The following is an 11,893-nucleotide window of genomic DNA, read 5'->3' as shown; positions in this document are numbered from 1 at the left end:
GTAGAAAGTAGAGAGTTTTCTCTTTGGATGGCTCTCCCCTTTCATTGCAGCTGCAGTGGCAGTAGTTTGCCATGATGCCAGCATGGGCCAAAGTCACAAGTCCTTTCCCAGGACTTTTTCCAAATGGAAAACTAGAGACTGGTTGCTTCTTCCCGAGGCTGGTGACTCCTGTCCCCATCACAGTAGCTTACAATGCCAGGACCACACAAAATTGTTGCCCTAATTTCCAAGCGCCTTATGAATGCTTTGCCTTTGTCTCGCAGCAAAGCTGACCTCCCAGCTTGCCCCATGGGCCCTCGGTGCTCCCAGCATGACCAGGCCAGACTTCGTGATGCTTTTGTTCTGGAGACCAACCCTCTCCTCGGCTCATCACAACTTACAGAAAACGCAGCGAACGTTAGTCACAACACTGAGAACGTCAATACAGAGTTAAACTTTTCCTCTTTGCGCTCTGACGGAGAAATAAGAACCATTGTGATCTGCAACACTTCAAAAAGAATTAGCGCTCCCTGGGTAATAGAATAAGTAAGTAAAATGCCCAGATCCCCAGTCACTGTTAGCATCAAAGCCAAGGCTTGGCTGTGTTGGCTGGTAAAATGGTTTATTGGCTGAGTGAAGGGGTCTCATCATTTTCCTTGGTTGGCGCGCAGTTCATTAGTGTCACCACTTACCCATTCATCATCCATTCACACTTACTGAGGGCAGGCATTGTACGAAGCACTGGGAATACAAGAGGACAAGACAGAATCAATCCCTGGCCTCGAGGAGCTGTTGACAGTCCAGCTGTGTTCCCTCCCCTCATCATTCTCATGGCCTTTTAGATGCTCCCTCCTATCTGACCTTCATGCACACAGCTGTAAGCAGCATTGCTTCCCTGGTCTCTATAAATGCCAGTTATCACTGGAGAACTCTTAGTACATCAGCTTCCAATGTAGGCAAGTAATGAAATCTAAAAATAATCATCATAGTGTGGTTTGAAATGCATCTGTTATTTGAAAAACAACTTAATTGAAAGTCACATCATATCTGAGCTGGGAAGAAACTAGCTTATTGTTTTTGATAACAGCTTTTTTGAGATATAATTCAATCACCCTACAATTTACCATTTAAAGTGTACAAGTCAGTGGTGTTTAGTATATTCACAGAGTTGTGAGTATAGCCATACCACAATCAATTTCAGAACATTATCATCACCCGAGAGAGAAACCCCAGCCATACCCATTAGCTAACCTATCAATCTACTTTCAGTCCTTACAGATTTAGGTAGTCTGTATATTTCACATAAATGAAATCATAACATATATGACCTTTTGTGTTGGGCTTCTTTCATTTAGCATAACATTTTTATGGCTTATCCATGTTGTAGCATGTGTCAATACTTCATTTCTTTTTATGGTTGAATAATATTCTATTATGTGGTATTTCAGATCTTAATTACCCATTTATTAGTCAATGGTATATTTCAATTTACATGGGAAAGAAGTGAAGCAAATAAATGGCTGGTTCGAGACCATTCAAAGCCAAGTGCTCATCCCATTAAATCCATTAGGTCCCATAATTTAAAAGGACAAGTTCATTTCTACGTTCAAAACACATACCTAAGAGAGTCTGCAATAGGGAATGAAGCTAAGAAATGCAACATAAATAAGTTCAGGAGAGAACCAAGATGGTGGCATAGGTAAACACCAGAGATTGCTGCCTCGCACAACCACTTCAAAAATACAACTAAAAGACGGAACGGACATCACCCAGAACCACAGGAAAGCTAGCTGAGGGGAAATTCTTCAACTAGAAGGAAAGAGAACAGCATACCGAGACTCAGAGGAGGTGCAGTGCAGAAAATACAAAGGTGCAGAGGTGCACGCGGAGCGGGCTGGCGGCTGAGGGCGCGGTTGTCGTTTTCAATCCGGAGGGAGGCTCAGGCCCTGAGCTCCAGTTCTGGGTGAGTCTCTAGGGACCCAAACTCAAATGGGAGAAGCGGGACTGTCTGACATCAGTCGGAACGCGAGGGCAGCTTTCTCTCCGAGGTTTGCAGTGGTTGCTGGGACTCTGAGAGGCAGAGCCTCTGGGGACGGGACTGAGAGCAGCCATAACTGCTCCCTCTGCCAGCCCTGTTGATCCCGTGCCACCCGACCCGCCCAAGCCCTGAACAGAGACATTTGCCGGATAGCCTCAGGCAAAGGCTAGATTAGCACCTCCCCAGAGGACAGAAGTTTTCCCACTACAGACACAGCTGACTCTCACAGCCAGCTGGCCTGGAGGTCAAATCCCCCCAGTATTAACTACAACAATCAAGGCTTAACTACAACAAAACTGTGCGCAAAGACCACTAGGGGGTGCACCAAGAAAGCATAAAAAAAATGCGGAGACAAAGAAACAGGACAAAATTGTCAATGGAAGATATAGAGTTCAGAACCACACTTTTAAGGTCTCTCAAGCACTGTCTAGAAGCTGCCGATAAACTTAATGAGATCTAAAAGAAATTTAATGAGACCCTCGATGTTATGATAAAGAACCAACTAGAAATTAAGCATACACTTACTGAAATAAAGAATACTATACAGACTCCCAACAGCAGACCAGAGGAGCGCAAGAATCAAGTCAAAGATTTGAAATGCGAAGAAGCAAAAAACACCCAACCGGAAAAGCAAAATGAAAAAAGAATCCGAAAATACGAAGATAGTGTAAGGAGCCTCTGGGACAGCTTCAAGCGTACCAACATCAGAATTATAGGGGTGCCAGAAGATGAGAGAGACCAAGATAGTGAAAACCTATTTGAAGAAATAATGACAGGAAACTTCCCCCACCTGGTGAAAGAAATAGACTTACAGGTCCAGGAAGCGCAGAGAACCCCAAACAAAAGGAATCCAAAGGGGACCACACCAAGACACATCATAATTAAAATGCCAAGAACAAAAGACAAAGAGAGAATCTTAAAAGCAGCAAGAGAAAGAAACTCAGTTACCTACAAGGGAATACCCATATGACTGTCAGCTGATTTCTCAACAGAAACTTTGCAGGCCAGAAGGGAGTGGCAAGAAATATTCAAAGTGATGAATGCCAAGAACCTACAACCAAGATTACTTTATCCAGCAAAGCTATCATTCAGAATTGAAGGTCAGATAAAGAGCTTCACAGATAAGGAAAAGCTAAAGGAGTTCATCACCACCAAACCAGGATTATATGAAATGCTGAAAGGTATCCTTTAAGAAGAGGAAGAAGAAGAAAAAGGTAAAGATACAATTTATGAACAACAAATATGCATCTATCAACAAGTGAATCTAAGAATCAAGTGAATAAATAATCTGACGAACAGAATGAACTGGTGATTATAATAGAATCAGGGACATAGAAAGGGAATGGACTGACTATTCTTGGGGGGGAAAGGGATGTGGGAGATGCGGGAAGAGACTGGACAAAAATCGTGCACCTATGGATGAGGACAGTGGGTGGGGAGTGAGGGTGGAAGGTGGGGTGGGAACTGGAAGGAGGGGAGTTATGGGGGGAAAAAAGAGGAACAAATGTAATAATCTGAACAATAAAGATTTAATTAAAAAAAAAGAAAAAAAAAAGAAATGCAACATAGCTTCTAAGACTGTCTCCTCGTTATTTTCTATTGTTATTTATATGGGTTTTTTCTCACTTTTTAGGGAAAAAGGAATTTTGAGAGTGAAACAAATCAATAAAGACTGGTTCTTTGTAGAACATAACTCACCGTTATCCCTGCCCCTTTCTCTGATTTGATGTCTCTCTTCTCTGCTGTTGTCTGTGTACCAGCCATAGGTGAGTAGAATGGGCCAGTCGCCCAGGAAATTACAAAGATTTATGAGAGGTCTGTGTCAGGAACCAGGGGCAGAGACTAAGATGTATTTTCTGTTACCACACAATGTCCCACGATCATGTCTGAAAGCAACTAGAAGCAACACATCAAGGCATGTTAATAAAGAACTGGAGAGAACTGCAGCCCAGATATGGGAGAGGGTGGGCGACCAAGGTTACCTGTAAGGGTGAATGAACCAAAAATAACCGATAAAAGTTGCAGAATACTACAGAAAGTATGATTGCATGGGCTTAACATTTTAAAGCTATATGTCTCCAGGGATATATTCATTTTTAGATAAACATAAAGAAAGTTACGGGAATGGTAAACATTAAATCCTAGATTGTTGCTAATTCTGGGTGACAGAGAAGCAATGCCTTCAGGAAGAGACACAAGGGAATTCAACCATGCTGGGAGTTTTCTTTCCAAAGCAGAGTGATGGGAAATGAGTGTCGCACTGTCTGCTCACAGCAGTGTTTTCTAAAGCATTTTCTTTAAATGTATTTTTATTGGTTTCAGAGAGGAAGGGAGAGGGAGAGAGAGACAGAAACATCAATAAGAATCATTGATCAACTGTCTCCTGCACGCCCCCCGCCCCCACTGGAGATTGAGCCCGAAACCTGGGCATGTGCCCGGATGGGGAATCAAACCATGACCTCCTGGTTCACAGGTCGACGCTCAACCACTAAGAAACGCCAGTTGTTTCCAACCATGTTTTCTTTTTTAGTTTATCAGTTTTAATGAATGACCAATAAAGTAAACATTGGTAGATATAATCCACATAGTTTGTTTCATGTGCCCACTTAGCTTTTTAATGTGGTAACATAAAATAGACCATATTTGTGAACCCTAAGGGAAAAGCTGGAAACCCCACAGAACTACCTTTCTTCAGTGGATAGAGCGGCTGACTTAGTGGCTTCAAGAGCCTGTACACTGACTACATTAAGCGACCTGCGGAAGGTAAGAGTGCAAATGAGACGTAATTGTGGGAAACTGTTTATTGCCTTCACTATCTGATAAGCATAGACAGAGAACTCCCCGAAACCCCCCCCCCCCCCCCAAGGCTGGGTGCCTTTGAAGCCCTAGCAAAGCTCGGAGCTAGGCACCACCTCTGTTTGTCCAGACAGTGGTAGCTGAAACTACTCCCCCATTTATTATTATGTAAATCCTTGCTGATGGGCTAGTCTGCTTGTTACTAGGGGGTCACCTGCCTAAGGGCTATGCTATGGGTGCATCCCAGATCAATAAAAGCTTGGTGAGGCCTGAGCAAGGGAGAAGTCCTTCGGGAATTGCCGCCTGGTCCCCCAATATTGCAAAATTATCTTGTGTCTTTTTCTCTCATTTGTTGTGCGGCTCCTCTTTCAGATACCGAACCCTACTCCACGCAGAACGTGGAAGGAGTCTCACTCAACAGTAATGAAGACACTTCTTACGTTTAAGAAAGCTACCGCTAGATTTTTATTTTACATTTACTCTCTATGTATACTTGTGTTTTTTTTCTCTAAATATTTAATTTAAAAAATTAAGAAAAGGCTACAAAGGAGAAATAATTTTATTTTCTTTGCTGCTTTCTGGGCTGATGCTAATCCAGAAATTTAGCAGATCACAATGACTTACATGGTAAGGAAAATGTATTTCACGTAACAGAAAGCCCCAGTCACGGGTGGCATTTGTGGCGTTGCATAATGACGCCTTCAAGGACTGGCTGGCCTTCCTCTTCCTCCTCTGCCCTCCTCAGCTTGTGTCCTCACGGTCACAGCATGGCTGTCATAGCCCCAAAGCTCCGGCTCTCATACAACTGTGCTCAAAGGCAAAAAGAAGTTCTGGCTTTCAAGTGTTTTTTTAAATTTTATTTTAGGGAGAAAACTCTTTCCAGAAGTAGCCTGTGGACTCCCTTTGGCCAGCGTGGGCTCACACCGCCATGCGTTAGATGCAAGAGAGGCTGGTGAGTCGCTATCTGACACCCCCTGCCTTTGTAGAGAGAGGTGGCTCTTCCAGCCAGGAACGCACACGGGGAATGGCTCTGGGCCTGGCCACCAGCTCACCAGCCCAGGCAGCAGGTCACCAGACAGGTCTGTCCAGACAGACCCTATGCCTTTAACCTCTGCTCCCTGATGTCACCTTTAAGATTCTCCCAGCTCTTACATTGCCTTTCCTTCACAAACAATAAGTCACCACACCCCAAACTCACCCTATACCTTCCTGCCTCCCGTCCTTTACATGCAGTTCCCTCAGCCTGGGGTGCGGTCCCCTTCCACATCTGCTTTCAGCCATGGCGTTCACTCTCAAAGATGCCACACAAGCACCACTGTCCCAACAAAGCCTTCCAAAAACTGGCCGAACTTTGCAGCTCCTCCCTCTGGTCTCCCATAGCACTAGGAAACTCCCCCGCCCGCCCGGGGTCTGTCTCAAAGGCTCAACAAGTGTGGGGAATTAAACTGAACTGTTTTGCCTTTGGGCTGCAGAATAAAGTGTAATAGAAAGCAGGTTTCCCCTCCTGTAGGATAGAATTTGGAGGGATTTGAGGGAGTACACTACAGAGCTACTTCAAAGGTTAATTCTGTCCTTTTACTGTCCCACACTGTGCTTTCATTTTTAGAAGATTTTGTTTTGGTCTTGCCCAAGTCATTTAAGAAGTTTACCTAATTTATTTTCCTCTCCCAAATTATTTGAATGACTGTTTTAACCCTTTCAAATTATTTAACTTCTAAGCACTGGTCTCCATGGATTTTTAAACTGCTTCTTAAAATTAGTAAAATGCTAATAATTGCTGAATCTGGGTGATAGATACATAGGAATGCATTACACTACTTTTGTGCATGTTGACAATTTCCATAAATAAATTTAAAATTGTTTCTCCATGTTTAAAAACCTTTGAAGCCCATGGCTATGTATTTAGGAGAAAGTATAGTGGACATTCAAATGTCGCACATGGGGAATTAGTTTCCAGGCCATCAGTTCAGATACAAAGTCTGCCGGCCTTTTGCATTCCCAGATTTAATGTGTCATGAAGTTTTATTCTTCCGTGTACTGCTGGGGGAAAAATAAAAGTGCCAATGTAGTGTGTGAACATCTACCAGCTCATTGGTGTATTAAAGCTTTTTTTTAAAAAAAATTTATCTTTATTGTTGGGAGTATTACAGATGTCCTCCATTTCCCCCCATTACCTCTCTCCACCTGGGTCCTGTCCCACCCCAGGCCATCACATACCATTGTCTGTGTCCATGGCCTATCCATATATGTCTATACATTGAGTGGCCAGATTATTATGGCCACCTGACATTTGTAGGCAAATTAGCCATACACTGCATCGTATGGGATATGGAAGCCGAAGGCCTGTTCAAACACCTTTGCTGTCTGCAGTTACCAAGATAAAACGCCTCCAGTTCGCACAGGGACACAAGGATTGGACAGTCGAGCATTGGAAAGAAGTCATGTGGTCCAATGAATCACGTTTCCAGTTGTATCATGCAGATGGCAGCGTGAGAATTTGGGGGAAACAGCATGAAAGCATGCACCCCACATGCATGAGTACAACCCTTCAAGCTGGTGGGGACAGTGTTATGGTTTGGGGCATGTTTTCCTGGCATAATATGGGCCCTTTAATTCATGTGGAACAACGTCTGAATAGCACAACATACCTAAGTATCGTTGCTGGTCAAGTTCATCCTATCATGTTGATGGCGTATCCCAATGGAGATGGCTTCTTCCAACAAGACAGTGTGCCATGCCACAGTGCTCATATTGTGCAGGAGTGGTTTCAAGAACATGAGGGAGACTTTACCTTGCTGAGGTGGCCCCCACAATCACCAGATCTCAATCCAATTGAGCATTTGTGGGACGAAGTTAAAAGAGCCATCAGGCAGCTGGTTCCACAACCATCAAATCTCACAGAACTGGACAGTGCTATTCATCAGGCATGGTGTCAGAGTCCTCGCATCACCTTTCAACATCTCGTGGAGTCAACGCCAAGAAGAATCGCCACAGTATTGAAGGCAAAAGGTGGCCCAACAAAGTACTGATGGGGTGGTCATAATAATCTGGCCACTCAGATTATTATATATCCCATGTTCAAAGGCTGTTAAATCGCGTTGTTTACCCATATCTGCAGAAAAAAAATTGCTTCTACTGTCGTGGTAAACAACCTGCTTCCCTATTTATAATGGTCTGGCCCTCTAGCAACTTCAGCACGAAATTATAGCTAATTTGCCTTCAAACGTCAGGTGGTCATAATAATCTGGCCACTCAGTGTAATGGCCAGTATTATGATAGGCAAAAATCCTAGACTAGAATTCAAATCCTGTATTTTTAAAAAAATACTTTTTGGTGATCTTTTAGAGAGGAAGGGAGAGGGAGAGAGAAAGAGAAACACCGAAGTGACACATCCGTCGGCTGCCTTGTGCACGCCCCCCGCCCCCCCCCCCCCCCCACCAGGGATGGGAGCCTACAACCCAGGCATGTGCCCTGACTAGGAATCAAACCAGCAGCTGTTCGTTGCATGGGACGGAGGCTAACCAACTGAGTGACACCAGCCAGGGCCAAATCGTGTATTTTTTCAATACTAGTTCTATTACTTGCTAGCCAGAAGAACTTAGTTTTCTGATTTCTAAAATGGAATATTAATGGTTGCCCTGACTTTATTCAGTGAATTGCTGTGAGGACCAATTTAAATAATGTAGATAGAAAATGTAAGTCATTGGTCCTGGCCAGTGTGGCTCAGTTGAGGTCGTCCCATGCACCAAAAGGTTGCTGGTTCAGTTCCCAGTCAGGGCACATGCCCAGGTTGCGGGTTTGGTCCCTGCCGCGGGGTGCAGATAGGAGGCAACCCACAGGTGTTTCTCTCTCTCTCTCTCTCTCTCTCTCTCTCTCTCTCTTCCTCTCCCTTCCTCTCTCTCTAATGTCAAATAAAAAACATTTTAATAATGTAAGTCATTGGACAATTGCACTGATTTTAAAATTGTAAAAGTTCCCATTGAATAAATAAAAAGGTGGCTGGTGCCAAGGAAGGAAAAGTTCTGTATGAGGTGACTCCTGGAGTTCAGAGACAAAATAAAACTTAAGAGGAGTGTGATGGTTAATTTCATGTGTTGATGGAGAACCCTGACTAATACAGAGAGGAAATTTTCTCACTGGGACTGAATGCTTTATTTTACTGTGCTCCTCTGTATTGTAGGCCAGCATTTCAGAAAAGATATCCTCTTGGCATAGTTTCCAGTGTTTGGGGATGATTGTATATAATCAATACAAGACTAAAAATGTGCTGTATGTGTTGGCCTCTTAGCATCTTGATGTCTTTCATAAGACATTTTCTGGACATAATAATGATAAAGGAAACTTGCAGTAGTCTTGTCACAGTTATGTACTGACGCATTCAGCAGAGTGCAAAATGTCTGGGAAAAGCAAAAGTACCCATGAAAGATATGAAGAGATCAAAATGTTACGACAGTACGGGACAAAAATAGAAATGGAAACCACAGACTTTCAAAATACACTGTTATCAAAAACAAATGTTTGTAGCAGCACTAGTGGTGCCTGCTACAGGTGGTTTCCATGAGAGGAAGGAGGACATACGTGGTTTCAAAACAAACACTTCAGAAGATAATGAAATGGAGCATTTAGGGGGAGGGTTGGTCAGAAGATGTGAAACAACAAGTGGAAGGGATTTGGTGTTCTGCCATTTGGATTAAAAATACTGAGACACCACCCGGCTGGTGTGGCTCAGGGGTTGAGTGTCAGCCCATGAACCAGGAGGTCACGGTTCGATTCCCAGTCAGGGCACGTGCCTGGGTTGCGGGCTCCGTCGTCAGTAGGGGGCATGCAGGAGGCAACCCATTGATGATCATCGATGTTTCTATCTCTCCCTCTCCCTCCCTCTCTCTGAAATATATATATATATATATATATATATTTAAAACAATACTTAAAAAAATACTGAGACACCATTGTCTGAGTACCAAGTAGAGTGTCCATCCCTCACTGTAGTAAAACCTACTCTCTCAATTCTGTGTTCATTCATTCCATAAGAGTCACCCACGTAACAGGCACTGAGAGGTTTTCACCGGTGAACTTGGGCAGTTCATCAGCTGCTCACTAGGCACCAGAAAAGTCACAGTCAGGTCTGCACGGGCCTTCAGATAACCTTGTCAGGTTTGGAAATGGCCATGACTGAAATAGAGCCATTCTGATGCTAGGAAATTGACCTGTCTACTCAAGTGAAAACCAGTGTTGAGGAGGTGTTTAAAACTCTATGAATACACTAAAAACCAATGACTGGTACACTTTAAATGGGATTGGATGGCATGTGAATTATATCTCAATAAAGCTGTTACCAAAAAAAAAAAAAAAAGGGAGAAAAAGGCAGGGTTTACAGGCAAAGACCCCATGACTCAGAGGCTGTGGGGCAGCTAGGAGATTGTGTCTGTCCGTTAAATTCGTCTGTACAAAATGTGAAGCCAAGGTTTATTGATTGATTTGTTTAACGTCTGGGCTCCAACACGCAAGTGCTATGATAAGAGAGTTTGTAGAAGCAAAATTGTGAAGCCATAAAGCCACGTGTGCCTTGGCGCTGGGGAAAGAGGTTAGCAATCCACATATGAGAAGTCTGAACCTGGCGGTGACCGGAAGCCAAGCGCCGTTCAAATAAACAGGCCAATGCTGGGTTTCAGATTCAGAACGTGAACCCCTTTCGGACTGGGCTTCTTGAGGGTGTGTCTGTCCATCCCTCAGTCACACAGAGCCTCATCCATGTCCCTTCCTTCCTCTTCCATGAACCCATGACCTCCTTCCCTCACCTTTCCCGAGGAGCCCTGAGTGCCGGGGGGGGGGGGGGGGCGGCAGGGGGGGGCCTCCAGGACGGATGTAATTCCGCATGTGAACACGTGTCCTCTGCTTTCTTCCCGAGGAGTTGTTACAGTTATTTCTGCTCCCTTCCCGAGGAGTTGTTACAGTTATTTCTACTCCCTTCCCGAGGAGTTGTTACAGTTATTTCTGCTCCCAAGAACAGGTATTGAGATGTAGTTGGTGGGATAGAGGCTCAGAGTGAGAATTTCTGGGTCAAATGCAAGCCCCACCACTCACCAGCTGGTGACCCCTGTAAGTCATTTAAGCCCTCTTGGTCCCAGCCTCTCTCATGTATTTGAGGACTTGGCTACTGTAAGGACCCCTCTCTCTCTCCTGCAGCCACAGTTTCAGCTTCTCTACATGCCGTTCTCACCAGTAATATCAGCAGCTGAAGTTTCTTGCCCAGTAAATATTAAGACTAAAGACAAAACCTACCTGTCTCCCCATTCACCTCTAGTTCCACCGCAATCCTTTGTTCCCCTCACAGCAAAGTTCCCAACAAAGAATTGTTTAGTGTTATGGGCTGAATTTTGTCCCTCCAACATTCATGTATTGAAGCCCTAATCCCTAATACCTCAGAGAATGTGACTGTATTTGAAGACAGGGCTCTTAAGGGAGCGATTAAGTTAAACTGAGGCAGTTTGAGTGGGCCCTAATTCTTCCCAGAAGAGAAAATTAGAACACAGACAGCACAGACCAGGTGAGGCACAGAGAAAAGGCAGCCATCTGCAAGCCAAGGAGAGGCCTGAGGAGAAACCAACCCTGTTGACACTTTGATCTTGAAAGTCCAGCCAACCCAAGTACATGCCCTTGACCGGGAATTGAACCCGGGACCCTTCAGTATGCAGGCTGGTGTTCTAAGCACTGAACACACCAGCCAGGGCTTAAATGCTATTCTTGATTATGAACAATACTAGAGGCCCGGTGCATGAATTTGTGCACAGGTGGGGTTGGGCCGGCCCCGCCCCTGATCAGGGTGTGGGGGGCCGATTGGGGGTGGGGCCGGCCGGGGAAGGGGCCACGGGCAGTTGGCCAGCCACCCTGCACCCTGGTCAAACTCCCGGGTGGAACTCCCAGTGAAGGGGACAATTTGCATATTAGCCTTTTGTTATATAGAATGGCTTCTAGGAGTTTACTTTTCCGGGCTTATTTTCCAAACTCTGACTTTAAACATTTAATACAAAATGCAGATAAGCCCTGGCCGGTGTTATTCAGTGGTTAGAGCATTGGCCT

At 44.4% G+C, this 11,893-nt stretch overlaps 1 long non-coding RNA gene across 1 annotated transcript; it reads left to right on the top strand.

Annotated features, from left to right (window-relative positions):
* The first annotated feature begins 3,656 nt into the window (after positions 1-3,656).
* On the top strand, positions 3,657-5,768 carry LOC118670483. The gene is made up of 3 exons (XR_004972351.1): positions 3,657-3,783; positions 4,675-4,780; positions 5,679-5,768. It is a non-coding gene; the product is annotated as an uncharacterized LOC118670483 (long non-coding RNA).
* Positions 5,769-11,893: the final 6,125 nt, after the last annotated feature.

Source organism: Myotis myotis, unplaced genomic scaffold (genome assembly GCF_014108235.1).
Source record: "Myotis myotis isolate mMyoMyo1 unplaced genomic scaffold, mMyoMyo1.p scaffold_m19_p_16, whole genome shotgun sequence".
Taxonomy (NCBI): Eukaryota; Metazoa; Chordata; class Mammalia; order Chiroptera; family Vespertilionidae; genus Myotis; species Myotis myotis.
The sequence above is the reverse complement of the archived record's forward strand: the minus strand, read 5'-3'. Positions and strand labels throughout refer to the sequence as shown.